Source organism: Balaenoptera acutorostrata, chromosome 1 (assembly GCF_949987535.1).
Source record: "Balaenoptera acutorostrata chromosome 1, mBalAcu1.1, whole genome shotgun sequence".
In the NCBI taxonomy this organism is placed as follows: domain Eukaryota; kingdom Metazoa; phylum Chordata; class Mammalia; order Artiodactyla; family Balaenopteridae; genus Balaenoptera; species Balaenoptera acutorostrata.
This window is the reverse complement of record NC_080064.1, coordinates 102,788,952-102,814,421: the sequence shown is the minus strand read 5'-3', so window position 1 is coordinate 102,814,421 and position 25,470 is coordinate 102,788,952.

Here is a 25,470-nt window from a genome sequence, read left to right as displayed (position 1 = left end):
CCTTTCCAACTTGGATGCCTTTTATTTCTTTTCCTTGCCTGATTGTTCTGGCTAGGACTTTTAGTACTATGTTCAGTGAGAGTGGTGAGAGTGCACATCCATGTCTTGTTCATGATCTTAGGGGAACAGCTTTCAACCTTTCACCATTGAATATGCTGTGTGTTTGTCATATATGACCTTTATTATGTTGAGGTATGTTCCCTCTACACCCAATTTGTTAAGCATTTTTTATTATAAATGCTTGTTGTATCTTTTCAAGGGATTTTTCTGCACCTATTGAGATGATCTCAAGATTTTTATCTTTCATTCTATTAAAATGGCATATCACATTTATTGATTTTCATAGGTTGCACCATCTTTGCATCTCAAGGGTAATTCCCACTTGATCCTGTTGTGTGATCTTTTAATATGCTGTTGAATTTGGTTAACTAAGTTTTTCTTGAGAATTTTTGCATCTATATTCATCAGGGATATTAGTCTACAGTTTTTTTCTCTTGTAGTATCCTTATTTAGCTTTGGTGTCAGGGTAATACTGGCCTCATAAGATGAGTTTAGGAGTGTTCCTTCCTCTTTGAATTTTTGGAAGAGTTTGAGAAGAATTGGCATTAATTTATCTCTAAATATTTTGTAGAAATCACTAGTGAAACCATCTTTTCTGTGTGGGATTTTCTGTGTTGGGAGGTTTTGGTTACTGATGCAATCTCCTCACTCATTATTGGTCTGTTCAGATTTCCTATTTCTTCATGATTCAGTCATTGTAGCTTGTGTGTTTCTAGGAATTTAACCCATTTCTTCTAGATTATACAATTTGTTGGCATATAATTGTTCATGATATTCTCTTACGACCCTTTGTATTTCTGTGGTATCAGTGGTAATGTCTCTTCTTTCAATTCTGATTTTATTTATTTGAGTTTTCTCTCTCTTTTTTCCTAAAGCAAAGGAAATAAAAGTAAAAATGGGACTTAATTAAATTTAAAGGCTTTTGCACAAAACAAAAAGACAACCTACTGAATGGGAGAACATATTTGCAAATGATATGACTAATAAGGGGTTAATATTCAAAATATATAAACAACTCATAAAACTCAACATCAAAAAACCAAACAACTCAATTAAAAAAATGGGCAGGGTGTTCCCTGGCCGTCCAGTGGTTATGACTCCACACTTCCACTGCAGGGGACATGGGTTCGATCTCTGGTTGGGGAACTAAGATCCTGCAAGCTGCCCGGTGTGGCAAAAAAATAAATAAATAAAATAAAATAAAAGGGAAGAACATCTGTATAGACATTTTTCTGAAGAGGACATTCAGATGGCCAACAGCCCCATCGAAAGATGCTCAACATCATCAAAGAAATGCAAATTAAAACTGCAATGAGATATCACCTCACATCTATCAGAATGGCTATCACCATAAAGAACACAAATAACAAATGTTGGTGAGGATGTGGAGAAAAGGGAACCCTCATACACTGCTGGTGGGAATGTAAATTGGTACAGCCACTGTGGAAAAGAGTATGGAGTTTTCTCAAAAAAACTAAAAATAGAACTACCATATGATCCAGGAATTCCACTCCTGGGTATATATCTGAAAAAAAAAAAAGAAAGAAAACACTAATTTGAAAAGGTACATGCACCCCAATATTCATAGCAGCATTATTTACAATTGCCAAGATATGGAAGCAACCTAAGTGTCCATCAACAGATGAATGGATAAAGAAGAAGTGGTATATATATATATATATATACACAATGGAATATTACTCAGCCATAAAAAGAACAAATTTTTGCCATTTGCAACAGTATGGATGGACTTGGAGGGTATAATGCTAAGTAAAATGTCAAGCAGAGAAAGACAAATACTGTATGATATCACTTATATGTGGAATCTAAAAAATAAGACAAACTGGTGAATATAACAAAAAAGAAACAGACTCACAGAAATAGAAAACAAACTAGTGGTTACTAACGTGAGGAAGGGTGGGGAGGAGCAAAAGGGATAGGGGATTAAGAGGTACAAACTATTGTGTATAAAACAAATAAGCTATGAGGATATATTGTACAACCCAGGGAATATAGCCAATATTTTATAATAACTATAAATGGAGTATAACCTTTAAAAATTGTGAGTAACTATGTTGTACACCTGAAGCTTATGTAATACTGTACATCAACTATACCTCAAAAAAAAAGTCCACCCACCTCCAAAAGATGCTAAAGAAGTATGTTATACAAAATGTGCAAGAATCATTTTTTTCCTAAACCTAAAAATCACTTTTTGGACAACTTTCTATAAAAAAAGATAGTTAAGATTAGTTTACCTTTCATGAAATTATTCTTTCTTTCTTCTTCATAAATTTTTAAAAATCATAAGGCAATGTAATACATTTCTATTAAATAATTGGCTTATGCCAAATTGTGTAATTTAATTTTAATCGTGGATATCATTTAAATAAAGTTTGTTTGCTGAGTTTAAATACTGTAATTGACAACACAAAATTTTATTGACTATGTTGAGTGGTAAAGCTACTCAAATCATAAGCCAAAACCATGAATAAAAATATAACTTAAGACAATTTTATACAAGACTTTGAAAAAACGTTTTCTTACCGAGACACGATCAGATTCCAAACTCAAAATAGACCTAGTATTTATAATATTATTATATACTTATGTTGCATTCTTGGCTTAGAATTTTTCTCTTCCATCTCACAACTCACCTTCAAATATTGTCATATTGGACAGTCAGCCGTATTTGTAAAACAGACAGGAATAATAAATATTAAAATGAGAAAACTGCAAAATGTTCTAATACTTTACAATACAATTCACTTGTGACTTACACAATCCATGGTTTCCATGTTTACAACAATAGTCAAGCAGCAGGGAGGTAACTGAGCACTTAAAAATTCCTCCTTAAAATGAAGATTTTCCTCTGATTTGCTTTCACACCTGTAGTGCTTACTTGCTCTGATACGCCTGTGGCTGGAAGGGTGAGTCTGTTATAGGTAATTCAGAAAGGAGAGGTCAAGAGCCTACCATCCTTCCCTCTGTGCAGGGAAGGGCTCACCAGTTACCAGTTGTGTCCAAACCTGAGAATGGACTCAAGCAAATGAACATGGTCTGACATCACACTGTCCTATGGGGCTGAAAGACTTCTAATGAACCCACTAATTGGGCTGCTCAGTCACAGTTAATCAATCACTGTGAGTATTAGCACCTGGTTACGTGATCAGTTGAAAAAAGGTGATTTTTTTTTTTTCCTATCAAGATATAGTCTGAAATCTGTAGAAACAGTGCTAGGGTTCCATGGAACCCTGTTTGAGAAACCATGCTCTGAGGGTTAAATGGGTTAATAATATGTGCAAAGATCTCAGAAGCTTGTCTGGTGCAGAGTGGTAGCTGCTGCTTCACTGAGAACAAAGGGACTTGCCATCAGGAAGAAGATTGGCATTAATACCAAACATTATACTATAACAAGGTCATTGCCTTAAGGAAGGCACGTATACAGTTCTCTGGACACACTGAGAAGCAGCACCTAAGTTTGTTCCAGAGTTAAGAGATGGTTTTACTTAGTAGATGGCATTTGACTGAAATTCAAAGAATGATTAGGTGCTTTCTAGTCAGACATTAGAGGGAGAGGTTTCTCTAGACAGAGGAATCACGTGGGCAATAGCTTCATTGCACATGTAATGGATGATCACCAGCAAGGGAAAAATAAGAAGGCAATCTATGTATTGTGTTTCTATTTTATCTTCAATTGACACAGGTAATTGTTTCCATAGACACTTTTGCCTTGGTCAGAACTGTCATAATTTAAAAGTATATGCTAGGGACTTCCCTGGTGGCACAGTGGTTAATAATCCGCCTGCCAATGCAGGGGACACGGGTTTGATCCCTGGGCCGGCAGGATCCCACATGCCGCGGAGCAACTAAGCCCACGAGCCACAACTACTGAGCTCACATGCCACAACTACTGAGCCCGCACGCCTAGAGCCTGTGCTCCACAACAAGAAAAGCCACCAGAAATGAGAAGCCTGCACACTGCAGCAAAGAGTAGCCCCCTCTCGTCTCAACTAGAGAAAACCTGTGCACGGCAACGAAGACCCAACGCAACCAAAATAAATAAATAAATAAACAAATAAATAAATAAATAAATAAATAAATAATTGTTTTTAAAAATAAATAAATAAAATATATGCTAAATCTAACACTTGGATGTGAACTCGACAATTTGTAAAAAGCAAATTTTAGTTTACTAATGGCCACAGTCAGAACAGAAGTGTGTTCTGAGTAACATTTGGTTTAGGGAAAAGACAAATAGGAACACAACTAGTTCATATATCTAGTTCATCCCTGTCCAGACTGAAACTCGCATTCAATAATTTGTTGGGAAACGCAGGAACACGTATGTGTGTGGAGGTGATGCCCTCTAACAACTGTTCAGGAAGTTCATGATTACGTTACAATGTTCCTATTGAGCTTTCAAAACCACTTTACATTGAACAAACTTGAAACTGTTTCAAGTGCAACTTGCTGGGATTTGAAAGCAAATCTTAGTTCTTGAGAAGAATGAGAGAGATTTAAGGAGGTGTGGAGAGAATGCTGAACTGGATCCAGAATCTCTTTATAAATGTATTTTGGAAAAAAAAAATAATTCAGCATTGTTTTAAAATCATGATTTCTGAAACGAGGAGTAGAAATTGGCAAGTCTTACTGAGATGCGGGCTTGGCCAAAATTGTCCTTCACTCTTTGAAGGGTTTGGGGGTTTTTGTTTTTCCATCTTAAGTGAAATCTCTGCTGTCTGCCTTGAGCTTGTGAGCTGTTTGGGTGGAGTTCTTGCTTCAGTTAGAGAACAAGTAAGGAGTCACGGTGGAATTCACACTGGAGAAAGTGGGCCCAAGGGACGTGGACAGAGGGAAGCGTGAGTGTTCCTCTGTTCATCAGCCGGACGCCCGCAGGCGTGGTAGCCAAGGTCCTGCGGTCCATGGCACCACGGTGAGCTCTCGTCAGAGCCCCAGCGACAGCATGGCTGTGACAGTCCAGGAGCTTCCGGTACCATCCAAAGGAGTCAGCAACATGGAGCACGGGAAGCGGGGCGAGAGATGTTTGGGAATGGTCATTATCTGACTTCCCACAGATTAATCATGTTGTCCAAAGCCCTGAGGACCCCACTGTAAAAAAAACACTGCACAAGGAAGAGGAGATAGAGGAAGAAAAAGGCAGGAGGGTGGGGTGGGAAAGGACGTGGGGTGGGAGAGAAGGGAGTTGAGGGAGAGACGGCCTAGGGGAAAGGGCAAGAAAGGGGAAAGGGCAAGGAAGGGACAAGGAATTCTGTTGGGGCAGAGGGCCTCCCTGAGACCACCATTAGCTCGGAGCATGCTTGCCCCTAGATGGCGCTGTGTGGTTAGCAAGTTGTGAAAAATAACTATTTTTTTCTGTATGGTGGTGTGTTTGGGTCAGTTCCCCCACACAGCCCCCCAAATTAACTCCTAGATGCTGCCCTTTGTCCCTGTGTCCCCTCCCTCCATTCTCTTTGCTCTTTCTCATCTACTGTGTGTTCATCTAGGTGCTTTATGTGTCATCTCCTGGGTGCTCAGAAGCGGCCTGTGAGATAGGCAGCATTATCTATTTTATAGATGAGAACACTGAGACCCAGATATATGAACTTAGAAGCCCAAGGTCTCTCAATCTGTAGTTTCAACAGCTGGAGGCAGGGCTTGATTCCAGATCTGTGGGATTGCAAAGTTCATGCACCCGTCGGTGGGGAATCTCAGACTTGTCTCCTCATGGCCATCTCTGTCTGACTCTGAGCCTGGTTGGTACCCTCTTTACTGCACATTAGGCAGGGGCCAGCCTGTCGGCCATCTGGCCCCTCAGTCAATCAACACTCTTTGTTGGGTGAACACCATGCTGTGTACAGAGTCCTGTCCTGAGCCCGTGGCGGTGAACGGCACAGGTGGCTTCCATGGGAGGGAGGTGGATGCTCTGAGTCATTACTTCCCCCAGAAGGAGCCCAAGGTGGATGCCTGGCTCATTGGTCATCAGAGTTGACACAGCTGAGTGTGAGTAACCAGAAACAGCGAGGGAGGGAGGAAATAAGGGAAGAAACAAAATAATCGAAATCATCGTTGCTGCCTTCTGTTCTGACAATGAAGATATTTTATTTTCCATTTAGGGTTATACCTCTTTAGGCACATGGAAACAACAGGTTAAGGATCCAAGAAATAGGTCTTATTCTCAAATAATTAGTCATTAGTAATTAAATTGTAAATAACTCAGGATAGAAATCACTAGTCAATGTTATTCGGGTGCTAATAATAATGTTGGAAAAGAAGGCATAACCATTGGATTCCATCTTATAATTTATTTTAAATTGAGACAGTGAAAAGAAAAAATAGAGGGAGAAATAAAAGGGAAATAGAAGCAGAGGAGAGACAAAAGAGAACAGGAAAGAAAATGGAACAGAAAGAGGTGACTGCACGGGTCCCGCTTAGGAAGCCGTATCTTTCCTCAGGATCCTTTGGCCTCTATTCTTGTCTGTTTCTTCTTTGTATCTCCATGTCTTTGTTCTCTGCACATATTTGAAAATGAATAGGGAAAGAAGATAGAATTCAAAGGTAATTTTTCCTCCACATCTTATTGTTCGAATATTAACTACATGGCCATTTTCACTGCATTGAAAATGATCAGTCAATTGTCAATTCAGGCAACAAACTAAAATTCTTAGTCTTAGCCTGGACTAACTGCTTGTTAAAAATTTACAAAGAGGTTGAATGAGTTTGTAGCTGAGTAGGTACAGAAGAAAGGAAAGAGTGTTGTGATGGTGGCAGTAATGACAAGAAGACAGCTTTAAAAAATATCTCCTATGTTCCTGCTACTGTAAGAAGCAACTGACAAGTTATAGATGAGAATAAAGTGGAAAGAATTAAGAGAAAAAGCAAACATGAGATGATATACTAGTAACATGTTTCCTAACCTGAAAGTTCTTCAGGGCTCATCAAAACCAAAGGCAATCTTGTCTTTCCTGAGAAAAAAAAGAACCACTTCTGTTACATCTGGTATATTCCTCTGTTGTTGGAGAAGGTACAGCCAGGTGTTCAGAGAAATAACCTTCTTCAGGTCCTTCTGTAAATTGTCTGGCTTTTAGCAATGGTCTTGACTTCACACAATAGAACAGTGTGAGAGGCAGGCAACCAAGTGAGTTAGCTTCCAACTTTCAGGATACGGACAGGCAAACATCCTTGAGTCAGGCAGCTGTGAACCATGAATAGGAGGCCCTCAAAATCCATTTGTTTAGAGTGTTAAGATCAAGCAAGAAAACAGTTAACTTTAAGTGTGAGTGCTATTGCAGCCTCAAGGAGATTTTATCTATGGAGTGAAGGATTAGGGGAGACCGAATGTATTGTCATTCGGAGGAAGTATTTATAAACTTGGCAGAGCCTCATGTGAGAGCAGAACAAAGGCTGCCAAGGGGGTTCATAAATTGAGATGGATGGTCTGAAAGTATTTTCCACACATACCGCACACGCATGGTGGTATGTACACCACACGGCCCGAGCTCAGTGTTGAATTGCCCTGCACGAATGCCAATGCTGTCTCCTTTGTGGGCGTGGGGTGGGGTGGAGAGCTTGAATCAGTGTCAGGGTTAGAATTGGGATGGAGAAGAAAGGATGTCTGAGGATGTGGCTGTGTAGTGGGTTGGGATGGGAGGAAAAGGAAGACTGCAAGGAAAGGGGGCGGCAGTGAGGGCAGAAGACCCTTCATGATAGGTCACATGGAGGAGAAGAAAAACCCTGAGGTAGGGCTGGGGCAGAAGATATGAGAGGGGATGACACGATGTGGGGAATGACACAGGAAAAAAAACCATAATAGCCTAAAGGGAAAGGCTTCAGTAGGGGGAACAATGGTCTTGACCAGTAAGGCACATGGGCCAAACCTGGCCTGCTGCCAGATTTTGCAAATAAAGTTTTACTGGAACACAACAATCCTCCTTTGTTTATGAATTGTTTATGGTTGTTTTCATGTTGCAGCAACAGCAGATGAGTAGTTATAACAGAGATCTTATAACCTGCAAAACCCAAAATATTTACTATCTTGTCCTTTACAGAAAACATCTGCCCAGCCCTAGGCGTGACTATGCAGTCTGCACCCCTCTCTGCCTCTCAAACGCTACTGATCTCTGCCAGGATCTATTTGTATCAACGGCAAAGCCCGATTCTATTCTACATGGCATCTATTTGTATTTATTTTGTACATGCTTAAAGCTTTGCTAGATTATTCATGGGAAGGAGAAGATATGTGATATCTCATAAAAAAATAAGTAGCAGGAACTGCTAAGAGACAAGAGTGTGTGTCCAAGAGGCCTCTAACGCTGTGTCGTCAGAGGATGTCCTTTCATTAAACAGTGGCACATTGCAGTGGGTTGAAGTGTGCCCCCCCAAATTTATATGTTGAAGTCCTAACCTCCAGTACCACAGCATGTGACCTTATTTGAATATAGGGTTGTCGCAGATGTAATCAGTTAAGGTTAGGTCACTACAGTGGGTCCCTAATCCAATACGACTCGTGTCCATATAAGAAGGGGAAATCGGGAAATGCACACAGGGAAAATATCATGTGAAGATGCAGGCAGAGATGGGGTGATGCAGCCGAAGCCAAAGGACACCAAAGATTGCCAGCAAACCGCTAGAAGCTAGGGGAGAGGCCTGGGACAGATTCTCTCTCCCAACTCTCAGAAGGAAACAACCCTACTAACACCTTGATCTTGTACTTCCAGCCTCCAGAACAGTGAGACAATAAATTTCTGTTGTTTTAGTCATTCAGTGTGTGGTACTTTGTTACAGCAGCCCTAGTAAACTAATACACACATGTACAAAGTTCCCCAAGTAGACTTTCTTTGCTGGCAGTGACCATCTCCCTAGGGGCCAATTTTATTACTAGGGGGACAGTTACTTCAGCGCAGAGCTCGCAGGAGTCTAGGGGCCTTTCCTTTCTTTCTCTCAAAAAATCCCAACTCAACAGGCAAGCCTTCCAGCACCCGGCCTTCAGCCCTGGGATTGCCTGTTTCCAACAATACTTCTTCCTTTGACAAAGACTCCAGAATAGTTACAAGCTTTTTTTTTTATGTCCACACAGTAGGACAAACCAAAAATGCTTTATTATCTTTCTAATTCAAACTCATCTTTAAGGTTTACTCAAAAGCTGTAAAAGTCATTAATGTGCTCTGAAGATGCCATGTCCATTAGCAGTGTGGTTGCCAACAGGAGTGTCCCAGAGCCCCAATAGGCCACGAGTTATAGCCACTGACCTACAAATCTGTATGATCATCAAACTTTGTGTGTTGGCTCAGTTCTGTTTTAAAAGTACTACATTTATAGGACCATCAGGTCACAATAAAATTTTTATCTTCAAATATTAAAAATTAAACTAGTAGTTCACATGTGGGTCCATGGAATTGTTTGACTTTAAAAGAGAGCTCCCTAGTACTTAAGCAAAACCTCTATTTTAAAGGAATGAGCAGCAATTGTCATTTTAAAAATTATTGATTCCCCCAACACTTCCCTTATTTGTATGTATGATAAACATTCTAAACATAGGTAGCAGACACTCTGCCAGGCACTAGAATAAGAAAGGAACGGGACACACACTGTCCCCAAGGCTCTCAGAGTCTAGTGGGAAAGGCAGATAAGGAAATCAAGGATGGACCCCAGAGAAGCCAGGACTCTGTCAGAAGCCTGTGCATGAGAGAATGGAGGCGGACACCCAACTCAGCATGAAATGGCTAAGACAACGCAAGGAGGTGGAACAGGCTTAAGAGTCATGGATGTTTGAATGGGAGTTATTCTGAGAGCAGGGCAAGGGCTTTCCAGAAAGAAGGAAAGAGAGTTAACACTTTGTGAGCACCTGCCGTATGCCAGCATCCTGCCAAATATATTCCATACATTTATGTATCACTGTGAACTTCTGAGGCAGGTACTGCAATTAAATTTTTTATTGTAGTAAAATATATGTAACATAGTATTTACAGTTTTAACCACCTTTAAGGGTACAGTTCAGTGGCATTAAGTACATTCATATTGCTGTGCAGCCATGCCCACCCTCCAATTCCAGAACCTGTTTATCTTCCCAAACGGAAACTCTGAACCTATAAAACAATAACTCCCCACACCACTGCCCTCCAGCCCCTGGCAAAAGTAACCACCATGTTACTTTTGGTCTCTATGAACTTGACTACTCTAGGTAATTCATATAAGCATAATCATACAATATTTGTTCTTTTGTAACTGCCTTATTTCAATTTGCATAATGTCTACAAGGTTCATCCATGTGGTAGCGTGTGTCAGGATTTCATTTCTTTTTAAGGTGAGTTAAATCCCATGGTATATATATGCCATATGTTATTGATCCATTCATCCAGCAATGGTTGCTTGGGTTGCTTCCAACTTTCGGTTTTTGTGAATTATGCTACTATGAACATGGATGTACCCATATCTGTACAATCCCTGCTTTCAATTCTTTTTGTTTATACCCAGAAGTGGGAAATGCGGAATCATATGGCAATTCTGGGATTACCTGGGAAAATCTGGACACAGATTTTTAATTTTTTTCAAGAACTGCCATACTGTTGTTCAGAGTCGGCGCTATTTTACATTCCCAGCAGCAATGCATAATTTCTCCACATTCTTGCAAACGCTTGTTATTGTCTATTTTTTGGATAATGGCTGTCTTAATGGGTGTGAAGTGGAATCACACTATGGGGAGACAGGTGCTCTTATTATCAGCATTTTTTTCAGATGAGAAAACAAAAGTTTAGGAATTTGCTTAAGGTCATCTGGCCGATACATGGCGCATGCAGACTTTTAACCTGAGTCCATCCTACTCTGGCTCTGTGTTCCTAAGCATGATACCAGATTGCCTGGTGTGGAGCTGGAAGAGAACCCAGGAAGCTTGAGCATGTAAATAAAGGAGCGGGTGGGGATGTATGAATGGAGATGAGGTTCCATTATATGCAAGAGTCAAATCGTAAAGACTTTCGTGTTTTTTCCTGGAAAAAATTTCAGTTCTTATAAACAACTTGAAAACATAAAATGTATACGGTAATCATATAAATCTAAGGATAAAGAAAAGGAAACATGATATGAGCCCATTAAAAAAAAAAAAAACAACCCAAATCTATGTTTCTCAGAAATGTAATCAGAATAGCTGTAGGTTAAGGCCTAATGTAAGGAAGAACTTATTTTTCCATCAAAGTACAACTGAAAATAACCAAGAATAATAAGATGTTGGCTTCACATTTTTCCATTTGTATTAAGGATATTTTGGGGCATCTTATGGAAAATATAACCTCAAGGGTTAAGGGGGCATTCAACAGACATCTCAGCAAACTCCTTTTGGGAATCTTGTGCTTGTACAAGGAAAAGCCCCCAGGCTGTGGTCCTGGACGAAGGACCCAGAAGGAAGGAAAAACCCCACTCCCACCGTACACTTTGGGGTTCAGACTGTCCAGGCATGCCCAGACAGAGTGCACCGTGGAGTAGGGGAAGAGAGGGATGTCTCTGTGAGAGGGACTAGAGCCCTCTGGTCAGAAGTCAGGGTGGTCTGGGGATCCTTGAGCCTGTGGCTGGTGGATTGAGTAGGAGGCATTTGCTACACTAGTAGTACTGCCAGCAATCTAGACCAGCACAGAGGCCAAAGCTAACACCCCTCAATAAGGTGGAAACGTTTGGGTATAAATGGAGAGACAGAGAAATAGTAGCTGAGGGTAAAGGCATAAGTAAACGGTTATGCAACGAGGCAGATCTAATACTACATGCTGTAACAGAGCCTTGCAGCAGGAGATGATATTATCTTTTAGCTCAGTTATACGAGACGCCTGAAAGGGTGAAGCCATGTATTGTTGGGCCCAATCCTGCTTTTGGAACTTGTCAAGATCGAATGGAAGTCTGCAAACCTGAGTTGCCTTGTCCTGGAAGATATTTTGGTCATATGACATGACGATGAAGTGAATTAACTTCTAGTGAGTGAGTGGGATTCTCGTAATGTGTCAGCATCTTTTCTCCAGTTACATCTATCACAGCATGATATGGCATAACACTGGTCTTGTTGGTAAGATTGTAATGCCAATATTGATGTTCCAGTGTATTGGGAAATTGAGTGAAGCCTCCTATCCTTATCCTGTGCGGGCTCCTCCAAATCCTAGGCATATGAAAAGGACCATGGCCAAAGGCCATGTGTTGTGAAGACTAACTTTACCCAGAGAGAGGTCTCACATCTCCCTTTGGCTTGTGAGCTTCTGGAGAGGCAGGGGTGGGCGTGTGACACTGACCTTAAAAACCTTCTTAGGAGCTACATGGAGAATCAAAGAAGCATAGGACATGCTTTGTAAAGAAGGAGTAAAGAACTTGAGAGTTTTTTAGTCTCTGGAAGAGACTTAAGGAGGACTCCAACGGGGTCTTTAAACCCCAAAACTATGGAAAATGCTTCTTATCTGTCCTGAGGTGAAAACAAAAAGAAACAGACTTGCTTCACTGCTGGGGGGCTTTCAGTGACTCACAGGAAGAGCTTAGATGCAGGGAAGAGGCAGCTGAGGACAACTGGGTATAGAAAGTGGGAATATAGGAAACAAACTCAGAGCACAGCATCTAATAATGGCAACAGTAGTAGACATCATCTATTAAACACCCAGGCCTGCCTTGTGCTATGCTGTCAACTGTATGCTCCTCTGTTAGTCCGTGAATATTTATTAAACACCTGCTATGCTCCAGATGCTATGCTAGAGTCAAGGGCTACAATGATGAACAAAAATAGGTATATTTCCACAGTGCTCCGGGTGAGGTGGGGCAGGTTCTGTGGGTGACTTACTGGATGAGTCAGATATAAATTAAGCACGTAAATATATCATTACAATGTCCATGAGAATATATAAATGCCATGAGAATGTAAAATAAGCTTTGGGATGTTAGGAAAACTCATTCCTCTCTGTTAGGCTTTCTTATTCTCATTTCACTGAGGAGGAAACTGAGTATCAGAGAAGTTAAGTCATTTGCCCAAGAGTACACAGCAATTAATGGGCAGAGCTGAGGTTCCTGTCTATCCAGGTCTGTCTGATCCCAGAAGCTTTTCTCTCAACCTCCTGACTCTAAACTCTCAGTTTGGAGACTGGGGAAAGGATGAATTGATCTGTTTTACCCTGGCGTGACCTGAAGGCCTTCCAACCCTTCATAATCTACTTTTCCTGCCCTGTCTTGGAGTGGACTACAAGCCCCCTCCCAAAGTGCCCTCACACCATCAGCTCTTTCTCCCTCCTACACCTACATGCCCCTGCCAGGAGCACACAGCCCTTTCTCCAGCCCCTACCAGGCTGCAGTTGAAGCTGAGACCATTACACCTCAAGCCCCTTCGTTCCAGACCTGTTCAGGGCAGACAGCTGTGCTGTCTGCATGAGTGAGCGTCTGCACACGTGTGGAAGGGCCCTTGGGTGTGCAGCCTACCTGGAGGTGCTTGCTGATACCTGTGTTCTGGAAAAACATGTAAATGCTTCTGTGCACACGTGGAAAGGTACGTATATGTTCAAGCACGTGATGGTCATCCATGCTGTGACAAGTGTGTTTGTGGGCAGCAGACTATGGGCCATCAGTCTGTGGGCCTGTGACATAAGGGGTATAGGCAGGTGGGTTGGGAGCCCATTCAAAGCAACACAGAGTGTTTTCTCTTCCAGGGATTTAGGGCCTGGGTTTGTCCCTGGAGCAGAGGGAAGCTGGATCCTGAGGGGAGAGAAGACTCCACATTTTTTATGTGGGGCTGCAGGCTGTTTCGGGGGGGTGCTAGGAGTGGTGGCTGTGAAATGGAGAAGAGCAGTTGATGAGAAACCACCCTGGCGGTGTGAGCCATTGCCACTGTGATGCTGCCCTTCCCGGGTCAAGTTGAAGCCCAGGACACAGCTCTTAGGGCATCCCGGCTGATGGCGGGCAGCCCTGATCTGCTGTTCTTTACTTCCCAGCAGTCGGGGCAATGACTTATTGGATGCTCACCTGTATTATTTACTCCTTGCGGACACCTGTGAGGTATGCGTTGTTGTGCCCATTATACAGATGAGGAAACAGACTCAGAGAGGTTAATTAACTTGCCCAAGGTCACACAAGTCAGTCGGTGGCGGGGCAGGGATTTGAACCCAGGTTTGTTGGACATAAAAGCCTATGAGTCATCTAAACTCTGTTCCATGAACTCCCCCAAATAGTCCTCATTCATAGAAGAGCCTGTAGAGGCGAAGTGACCTGTGTAGGGACTCGCAGCCGCTGAGTGACAATCAGGGGATCAGGGACAGCATGAGGACCACTCGCCTCCACCTCCTCCCCTTTGGCCCCTTCTTTAGTCTGTCACACGCGGCTCCCGCTCCTGCTCTGGGGAAGGGGAGCTGGGGCGCCAGGGTCCAGAGCCTGGCGTTGATGGCTCCTCACAGAGCGTCTCCGTCCCGTGGGCTCCAGCAGGCTGGGACCCTGGTGGCCTTGAAGGCTGTCCGGGGACAGGGAACGGCGCTGCTCTTCTCCGGCAGGCCTGTGCTTGGGGAAGGAGGAGGGAGGCAAAGAGGGGCCCAGGACCCTTCCCCTTCTCTGAGAGGGGCCCGTAGGGCCTGGGCTGTTTCCCCTCCAGCAGCAAATGGGTTGAGAGGGGCCCAGCTGAGAGCCAGAGTCCAACGCCTGCAGGTGAGACGGAGCCTGTGGGAAGGGGCTGGCCTGGGCCAGGGCGGCAGGGTCTAGCAGGGTTGTCTGGTGGGTGCCATGCCCTGGGAGATGGACACCCGCAAGCCAGCTCGGCTGGTCACCAGAAGTCATTTTCTTTGTTAGCAGGTGCTGTGCTGGAGGCCGGAATGAGCCGTCAGAATCCAGGAGGCAGCTCCCCAGTGTAAAGATACTCCACCGTGCATGGCTGGAGGGACTGCTGGGGGTTACGTGTGACTGGAAATGGCCATCAAAACTCAGAGGGAGGAGATGTCCTAAGTGCAGTGCTGTCCAATAGAAATAGAGCGCAGACCACACACTTAGTCTTAAATTTTCTGGCAGCCACATTAGAAAGTGTAAAATGAAACAGGTGAAGCTAATTTTAATATTGTATTTTATTTAAATGGATGTATCCAAAATCTTATAACTATAACATGTAATCAATTACAGAAATTGTAAATGAGCTATTTTACATTCTGTTTTTGTAGTTTTCAAAATCCAGTGTGTGTTTTTCACTTACAGCACATCAGTGCTCAGACCCGCCAGGGGTCAGTCAGAACGCCCCGGCCTCCACTTTCAGCCACAGGTGGACGTTCCCCATCTCGGTCTGCGGAGGCAGCAGACCAGTCCCATGGGCTTTGTGTCCCTGCAGGTCCGACCGGGATTCCTGCTGCTGCAGCTGGGGCCTCTGGGCTGTGTGGGGAAGAGAGCTTGAGATAGGAGCTGGAAGACCATGAAACTGGGACAGAATGGGGAATACATATGAGTGCCAAGTCTGGCATGAGGAGGTGACCTGGCAGCCGCCCATGCCCAGTGGAGCGGCTGGTGTGGGACGTGGTGGTCAGGAGCCCACAGGCCCGCACTGCTTCCCTGACACACTTCTTTTGGCTTTTTTTAAAAAAATTATTTATTTATTTGGCTGCATTGGGTCTTCGTTGCTGCGCGCAGCTTTCTCTAGTTGCAGCGAGAGGGGGCTACTCTTCATTGCAGTTCATGGGCTCTAGGCACGCAGGCATCAGTAGTTGTGACGCACGGGCTTAGTTGCTCAGCAGCACGTGGGATCTTCCCGGACCAGGGCTCGAACCCGTGTCTCCTGCATTGGCAGGCGGATTCCTAACCACTGCACCACCAGGGAAGTCCTCCTTTGGCTTTTTTTACTTTCATCCAACACCCTATGGTCTGGTTACCTTTTGTCCTCCCACTTCTATGCTGCTGACTTTTATTTTCCAACCAACCTGGTTGTTTTCATTTCTTTTGTTTGAAGTTCCAGAGAGCACAGTTTTATTTTCAGTGATTTGCTTAATTCACAGCTGGAGCCCAGGGTTGGTTTGTTATGAAACTGCTACCCTCAGTTTCAGGAAACTACTCCCTCCCCGACTCTCCTCACCCCCATTATTTGCTCCTCTCTGTGCCCAAACGGGCTGAGCTTCCTGCTTTCCAGGACACCCTCCAGGCCCCTGGGGGATGAGAAGGGGAGCCTCGTCTCAAAGTCCAAGGGCAAACTAGGGTCTCTTCTTTCCTCCTGACCTAGGTGAGATGGGGCCAGTGTTCTTAGGCTCAGGTATGTGCTTCTCTCTTCACTCTGCAATGTTCTGTGCTGGGTCTCACTGCAGCCCCCAGGGCATTGTGCCCTTTTAAAGTGAGAGGCAGAAGAGTTTAGTCTGGTCTGATATTTAGGGTGGACTCAAATGAAATATATAGATATTATATATTTTAACATATTTATATATTTGTTTATATCAATTTATATAGTATATATTTATATTATATATGTATTATATAATATATATTATATAAATATAATTATCAATATATGTTTTATATATCAGTTTATATATATTAATATATATCAACTATAATGTTGTTTTAGTTATCTAACTAAAAACATTGTACATGTACTCTATTATATATGGCACTGTAACACTGCATATTACTCATTATATATGTTATAAGAAACATTTCACTATACCAGATTGATACAATATACAAATATTACAGTGCACCTCCAATTTAATTTAAGGGATGTTTCACTATATCTCACTTTTGGCCTTACATTCTCCCTAAAAATTTATTCCCCATGTAAAAAATGTTTTATAAATTCTATTTAGCCTCTCAAGCTAGTGTGTATCAGAATCACCTGGAGCATTTGTTAAAACAGATTCCTGAGCCCCACCCCAGAGATTTTGACTCCTAGGTGGGACCCATGACATTGCCTCTAGAATGCTCGCAGGCGATGCCGAAGCTGCGGGTCCTCGGCTGCACTTGAAGTAGCAGTGCTTTAACGAAAGCCCATACTGTGCTTACTACTGCCATGCTCTTCTTTCTAAACACTGAGCAAATATCAACCACGAATCCTCGTGACAGCCCTGTGAGGTAGGGACTCTCATTCTCAGTTTACAGATGGGGAAATTGTGGTGTGAAGAGGCTAACTTACTTGCCCAAGGTCACTCAGCCGAGTACCACAGCCAGGACTCATTCATATTTGTAGCCTGTTATGTGTCCCCATAAGAATCCAGGCCTCCCCGATCACGTCCCTGGATGCTTGCCCAGTGACTCTGGAGGGTGGGCAGGAGAGCTATGGGCATCTGTTGCTCTTGCCCCAAAGTTGGCATGAGCTTCCCAAGATCTGGTGATGGCTCAGCTTCTCTGCATGTCCCTGCCAGTGGTGTGGCAGGAGCAGGGCAGCAACAGGAAGCAGGTGAGGCAGAGTCTCTGCAGCGTTGACCAGGTGTAGCAGCTGCTTAAACCAGAGATTATAAATTCATAAGTCTACAGTGGCCAGACTCTAAATGAGAGACTCCAGTGAGATATAAGGAAATACTTTCCTTAAAACCACTCATTCGGGCTTTCCTGGTGGCGCAGTGGTTAAGAATCCGCCTGCCGTTGCAGGGGACACGGGTTCGAGCCCTGGTCCGGGAAGATCCCACATGCCTCAGAGCAACTAAGTCTGTGCGCCACAACTACTGAGCCTGTGCTCTAGAGCCCGCGAGCCACAACTACTGAGCCCGAGTCCCGCAACTACTGAAACCCACGCACCTAGAGCCCGTGTTCACAAGAAGAGAAGCCACCGCAATGAGAAGCCCGCGTGCCGCAGCTAAAAGAAAGCCCATGCACAGCAACAAGGACCCAACGCAGCCAAAAATAAATATATAAATAAATTTATATTTTAAAAAATTGTAAAAAAACCGAAAAGAAACCACTCATTCTCTCAGCCTGTTATTTGTTTTTCCACTTTTGGTAGATACATAGATAGAAGAAATATTTCACATTCATTTCAACTCTACTATAAGAAAAACAAAACATAGAAGCCTATATTATATAGTGTAGTGAATACTTGCTCTCCTTTTGGAGTAGCTCGTAATTAGGGAGTGGTGGGGACTAGGACAAACTGGCCTGTCCACAGGGAGTAGCGGCTGCTCACTTCCAATCAATTGTTGCCAAAGGCCAATTTCAAGAGAAGTTGAAATCCAGATTTTTATGGGATATATCTTGATTTTTAAATTTTGGTAAATACATACACAGTTACACACACAAACATACATATACAGGTGATCCTCAGTTTTGGCAGATCTCCTATTTATGAATTCCATTTGCTAATATTAATTTGTAATCCCCAAATCAATGCTCTTGGCACTTTTGTGGTCATTTGTGGATATGCACAGAGTGTAAAAAAGTTTGAGTCAACCAATAAGAACAATCCCAGCTAAAGCTGAATAAGGTGATGCTTTTTGTCTCCCTGAGACTGCCATGGGCAAAAGCCCAGGCTAGCCTGCTGGATGATGGAGCAAGAATGAATGTAATATATGACTAGATCTACAGGAGGAAAACTATGAAACTCTGATGAAAGAAGTCACAGAAGATCTAAATAAATGCAGAGGTAGTCCATATGTCCATGAATAGGAAGACTCAATACTGTTAAGATGTTCATTTTCCCAACATAATCTATAGATTCAATGCAATCCCAATCAAAATCTTAGCAAGCTATTTTGTGGGATATTGACAAACTGATTCAAAAATTTATATGAGGGCTTCCCTGGTGGCTCAGTGGTTGAGAACCTGCCTGCCAATGCAGGGGACACGGGTTCGAGCCCTGGTCTGGGAAGATCCCACGTGCCGCGGAGCAACTAGGCCCGTGTGCCACAACTACTGAGCCTGCGCGTCTGGAGCCTGTGCTCCGCAACAAGAGAGGCCGCGATAGTGAGAGGCCCACGCACGGCGATGAAGAGTGGCCCCCACTTGCCGCAACTAGAGAAAGCCCTCGCACAGAAACGAAGACCCAACACAGCCATAAATAAATAAATAAATAAACCCAAAGTTTAAAAAAAAAAAGTTGTGCCATTTAAAAAAAAAATTTATATGGAAAACAAAAGCCTCAGAATAGCCAACACAAACTGAAGGACAACAAAGTTGGAGGACTGACACAGCCTGACTTCAAGATTTGCTACAAAGTGACAGAAATCGAGATAGTGTGGTACTGGTGAAACAAAAATAGATCAGTAGAACAGAATAGAAAGCACAGAAATAGACCCACACAGTACAGTCAACTGATCTTTTACAAAGGAACAAAAGACAATTCAAGGAAAAAAGATAGCTTTTTCAATAAATGATGCTGGATCAAGTGGGTATCCACATGCAAAAAAATGCATCAAAACATAGACCTTACACCTTTCACAAAAATCACTTCAAAATGGATCACAGATGTAAATGTAAAACACAAAAGTGTACAACTCCTAAAAGATAACACAGGAGAAAATCTAGGTGACCTTGGGTTTGGTAATGACTCTAGGTACAACATGAAAAGCACAATCCATGGAAAAAAATTAATAAATTAGACTTCACTCAAATTTCTCTGCAAAAGACACTGTTAAGAGAATGAAAAGCCAAGCTACAAACCAAGCAAAATATCTTTTAAAAACACATATCTGATTAAGGACTTTTATACAAAATCTACAAAGAACTCTTAATCAAGATGTTCCTCAATAGGTGAATGGATAAATAAACTGTGTATATCTAAACAATGGAATTTTACTAAAAAATTAGCTACTAAAAATTAGCACTAAAAATATTAGCTATCAAGCCATGAAGAGAAATGGAGGAAACTTAAATGCATATTACTAAGTAAAAGAAGTCAATCTGAAAAGGTTACATACTGAGCAATTCCAAGTGTACAACATTCTGGAAAAGGCAAAACTATAGAGACAGTAAAAAAAAAAAAAATTCAATGGTGACCAGGTGTTTGGGGGGAGGGAGACGAAAAAGTGCAGCACAGGGATTTTTAGGGCAGTGAAAGTATTCTATATGGTACTATAAGCATGGGTGTTTGTCATAATATGATTGTTAAAAACCATAAACTATGGACTTTAGTTATAATGATGTATCAATGTAGGTTTAATGAATGTAACAAATGTACCACTCAGGTGGGAGATGTTGATGGTAAGAGAGGTTGGTAGAAGAGGTTGGAGCAGGGAGGTATGTGGGAACTCTGCACTTTACACTCAGTTTTGCTGTGAGCCTAAAACTACTCTAAAATATAAAGCACATTAATTTTTGAAAAATTTATTTATTTTATTTATTTTTGTCTGCGTTGGGTCTTTGCTGCTGCGTGCAGGCTTTCTCTAGTTGCGGCGAGCGGGGGCTACTCTTCCTTGCGGTGTGGCCTTCTCATTGTGGTGGCTTCTCTTGTTGCGGATCACGCGTTTCTAGGCACGCAGGCTTCAGTAGTTGTGACATGTGGGCTCAGTAGTTGTGGCTCGCGGGCTCTAGGGTGCAGGCTCAGTAGTTGTGGCACACGGGCTTAGTTGCTCCGCGGCACGTGGGATCTTCCCGGACCAGGGCTCGAACATGTGTCCCCTGCATCGGCAGGCGGATTCTTAACCACTGCACCACCAGGGAAGCCCCAAAAGCACATTAACTTTTAAAAATTAGAAAAGGCTCTCTGACCTTTTTTTTTTCTTTTAATAAAGAGGTCTAGAGAAGATTGGGCACACCTTTGGCACTCCCTGCCTGTTGCCGTGTTGGCACTAGGTGGATGATGAGTTTATCTAGTGAAGCTAGAGATGGTTAACTGGCTGTTTCTGAGCCAAATAGAGCTAAAGATCATTACAGTCAATTCTCATTATTTGCAGTAGTTATGTTCTAGAGAGTCACCATGTACATTGAAGCAGTGAATACTGAATCATTGTTCTTAGGAGAAATATATATACTATATATACATATATAGTAGGTGAGAGATGGAGGCTGTGCTTTCAGAGGCCTGGGGTTAGCAGGGAGCCCGCCAGGGTTGGGCCCAGGCAGGAAATCAGACCTGAAGCCCAAGTTTTCCCTTCCCAAAGGAAGATTCTGGGTGGAGCACGAAGAGACCATTTCCTTGAATATCATTAGGGCTGTTGCCCAGAATAGCAATGAAAGTAACCCCAACACTCAGCATTTTTATGCTGTAAAACCTCAGCAGGTGGAGGTCAGGGATTGGGGTGCAGGGGAACATGAGGAGGGTGGCCCCCCAGACTTTCTCCTCCCTGCCTTTCCTTCAGAGATCCACCTTCACCCCAGGAGGATAACGGTATATCCTGGTGAAGCCATCAAGGAAGGGCTTACCTCCTACACCTATCTCCATTTCTGGCTCTTCCCCGAATCCAAAGTGCTTCTTATTGTGGAACCTAAACCCATCTTCAATTTTCCTGACAATGGGAATGAGACAGTGAGTGGCAGCATCGTGTTCACAGAGATGGAGAGAGACTGGGAGTGATGAGGACGAGCCAATATTTGAGCTTATTGGCACAAGACTGGTGGAGAGCTGGGGGGAGTGCAGTGGCAGAAACAGGAAAGGTCCCCTCACTTTTCTCCCACCTCACAGCTGAAGGCTGGGTGCATTTAGAACTCCTCAGCTGGAGCCTGAGAAGACCCTTGTACAGGTTTGTATAGCCTCCCTTCCCTCTCCCAACACACACACACACACACACAGAGCTGCACACTCAGTGTAAATATCCTGGAGGCCTGATCAGATAGCCTGTCTCTAAATCCTGGAGGCCAACCAGGAGGGCTTTCCAAATACAGCCATGTACGCTGGGGGTTAACGGGGTGGCAGGTGAGGGAGCAAAGAAGCTTCTTGCTCTATCCCCCAGGCGGACCTTGAATCTCCTCAATATGGACAGGGCCCCCCTTGGCTCACACAGGACAGATCTAACGATCCCAGGCAGATGCTATGCTGCTGACCCCACTACCAGGAGTAAACCTCAGCCTGCCTGTGGTCTCAGTGCCGTCTGAGCGCCCTGCATGTGGGCAGGACATCTAAGAGAGAGGCAGAGGATCCCGCCTGACCTCACCGCCCTGGCCCGCCAGGGGAGAGAGTCCTGTCAGCAGAGAGTGTCCTGGGGCTCTTCTTTTGTTCTCCCCGCTCCATGCTCCATAGGAGCGTCCACAGGACTCACAGGTTAAGTCCAGACCCGGGTCGTACACACCCAGGGATTTAGTAGGAGGCATTCCCTAGGGGCCATGGGTTCATGGGAGCCTCTGAAGGGAATGCTTGATGGCTCTTTAAGCCTAGAGGAGCTTCCACCTTGTCACAGAACCTGGAAGGAGCTCAGGCTGGGAGGAGGGATGACATCTCTCTGGGCTGGTAGAGCCATACCCACCCTGGATGGGGCACATTCTCCTTGAAACGGTGAGCTCCTGGTAGAAGGAGGGGAGGAGCAGGGAACCCTGAGAGCCCTGGGGATTTGGCTCAGATTTCACTTCTAAGGCTCTGGGATGTTTCCAGGTAAGATGTGGGGTGAGCAGAGGACTGAGACCTGGGGACAGGAAGCAGATCCCTGTTGCTGATCCCTAGGGAACCGGGTCCTTTAGTCCCAGGTTCATCAAAATTCTCACTTTCCTCCCCAAGAACTCATCCTTCTAGCAGACCGATTGAAAATTTACAGAAAGCAATAGCCCCTCTCTGCAGAGCAATGCACAACACACACACACACACACACACACACACACACACACACATACTTCATGCAATTTCAGGGAGTTCACAGACCTTATGTCTCTCATCCATGGGCTTTACTCTGTACCAAGAAAAGTGGCCGAGGATTTCAAAGCCCAAGGCCCGAGGAATGGTGAAGATCAATAGTACCCTGGGCACCGTCTTCACCTGAAGAGCCAGGGCTTGCAGACGTGCCCTGGCCCCAGGGCCATGCCCCACACGTACTCATGGCACAACCTTCGCTGGAAGGTGCAGTAGACTCTGGGAGCACAGCAGCCGCTGGCACTTCCCAGCTTCCTCCTCCCTGCCCACCAGGAGCTCCATCCACTCCCCACCCACAGTCTCACGTGTCCTCCACGCAGCAGGTCATCAGTGTGTTGATGACTCCACCAGGGAAGTGCTAGCATGGGAGAGAGGGCAGATCAAGAGTGCGTAGAACAGTCTCTCTGGTCTTGCCCCATGGCTCCCCAGCTCCCGCACGGGGTGCTGTTTGAATGCTGAGCGCAATCACGCAGCAGCCCCCGTGCTTTGTCCTCCCGCTTAATAAAGAGCTCAGCATCAGCTGTAACGCTCTCCCCTGCCCCCAGCACTCGTGGGAGACTAGAGTTCAAGAAACAGAGGTACTTGGGCTCAGCCCAGGGGCACTCACTGGTCTGCTCCTAGTGGAAGGGTTTTGGCAGTGTGGGAACTTCCTCGGTCCCTGGTGGCCCCTCCCCCTCCTCACTCTCTCATCAGGCTCTGAAAGAAACCTCCGTGGACCAGAATGTGGCAGAGGAGGACTGGGGGTTGCCTGGGAAAGGTACATCCTGACCCGGCTGCCTCTCACCATCTGCCAGGCATCAGGCTCTTTGCTCTACCCCTCGCCCCATCCAGGAGGGCACTAAGGTTGGCACCCACCCCTGGCCTTTGGTGGTGAGAGGTCCTTAGAGCCTCTCAAAGTTCCATACCAGAAGAGAGGTGAGGCACTGGGATAGGAGAACAGGCTCTCTGGGTAGGGTGACAATGAGGAAGGAACTGTGGAATTTGGGCGGCGCAGTGTGACAGAGCTTTACGGGGCCTTAGCAGAAATCCTGAAGGATTCTAGGTGGAGAAACTGAGGCCCAGAGAGGGGAGGGACTGATGGGCAGCGTGTTAGGGCAGTGCTGGAGTTAACCTCTGACCTTGAAGCCTCAGAGTCTACTACACTACCAAATGTAAAGTAGATAGCTAGTGGGAAGCAGCCGCATAGCACAGGGAGATCAGCTTGGTGATTTGTGACCACCTAGAGGGATGAGATAGGGAGGGTGGGAGGGAGACCCAAGAGGGAGAGGATATGGGGATATAGTATACATATAGCTGATTCACTTTGTTATACAGCAGAAACTAACACACCATTGTAAAGCAATTATACTCCAGTAAAGATGTTAAAAAAAAAAAAAAGAAAGTCCACTACCAACTGGGCCTTTTGTTTTGCAAATGCTACCCTCCTCCCTTACCAGGAGGGGTCTGTCAGCTGCCCCACCTGGCCCTGAACCTCCCCAGGACCTTGCTTTCTCCACCCAGAAGGCCCATCAGCATGGGCCACTAATTCCTCTCCATCTCAAGCTGCAAGCCCCCAGGGAACTTACACCCCCTCACGGGCAGCTCCCAGAGGGCTGGGGGTGGTAGGCAGGTGAAGACTTCTTTCCTGAGAAGGCAGGTCAGCCGGGGAGTCAGCTGCTCCATCTGTGTCCAGGAGAACGCAGCCCACGGAGGGTGAGGAGGGGCCCTGTGCGCAGCTACAGCTAAGGCGAGGGCCTGTGCCAGTGCAGACGGGTGCTGGCCGGAATTCTACCCAAAACAAGGGCCTGGTGGGGCTGCCCTGAACCTGGAGGCTTTGTTCCCACCACACCAATGAGCGGGGGCAGCAGTGTGTGTGTGTGTGTGTGTGTGTGTGGAGGGGGCCCCCAAAGGCTCCTGTCTCCTCAGGTTTCCGAGCTGGTGGGGTACCCGATCTTAGGCAGTGAGGGGCTGGGCCGCAGAGTCAGGCGTGGGTCCACGAGGAGTGCACGGGTGAGGGAGGTGTGAGCCTAGCACAGCTTAGCAACCAAAAGAGATGGAGAAATAAATACACAAACCACCTTTCCAAACCTCTCCTGCACAGGAGCTGCACATCGCTGGGACTGACACCCGGGGGGATGCTCTCACATTCGTCCACAACATCCCGGCTCCCGGCCCCGCGCCTGCTCTGCTATCTTGCTCTGAACTTGCTCTGGCTTCCGTTGCAGCAGCAGCTCCTGGAGGGTGGCATCTGGGCCCACGGATCGCCTAAGCCAAGGCTGCAGCCATGGGAACGTGTCCTGCCCGCCCTACCTGCCAGGGAGTGAGGGCAGCCGCTGCCTCCAGAGGCAACAGCCACTGCCTGGAGCTCGGGCTGAGGGGGACGCAGCCGGGAGGCCAGTGATGCTGGGCTGGGGCCTGTCCTCCCCTCTATCCCGGGTCTCGTGCTGCCGCTTCTGAAGTGCCAGGTGGTCTCTTCCCTCCCACCCAGGCTGGGGCGGGCTCTTTCTGCACCTGGAGGACGGAGATGGGGCAACTCCTAGAGGTCAGCTTGGACTCGCCCACCTGTGCCCCTGCTCCCTACCCCCCATTCCAGCTCCCCTGGAAAGGGCTCTGGAGTGGCCCCCGCAAGCATCTCAAAGGCCTTTACCTGCAGAGAACCTCCGGGCAACTCTCTCCCACCCCCCCACCTCACACACACACACTTGATGAAGAGGGTCCATTGGGTACAGGGGGCAAGAGTGCCTGAAGGGCCACTGAACACCCTG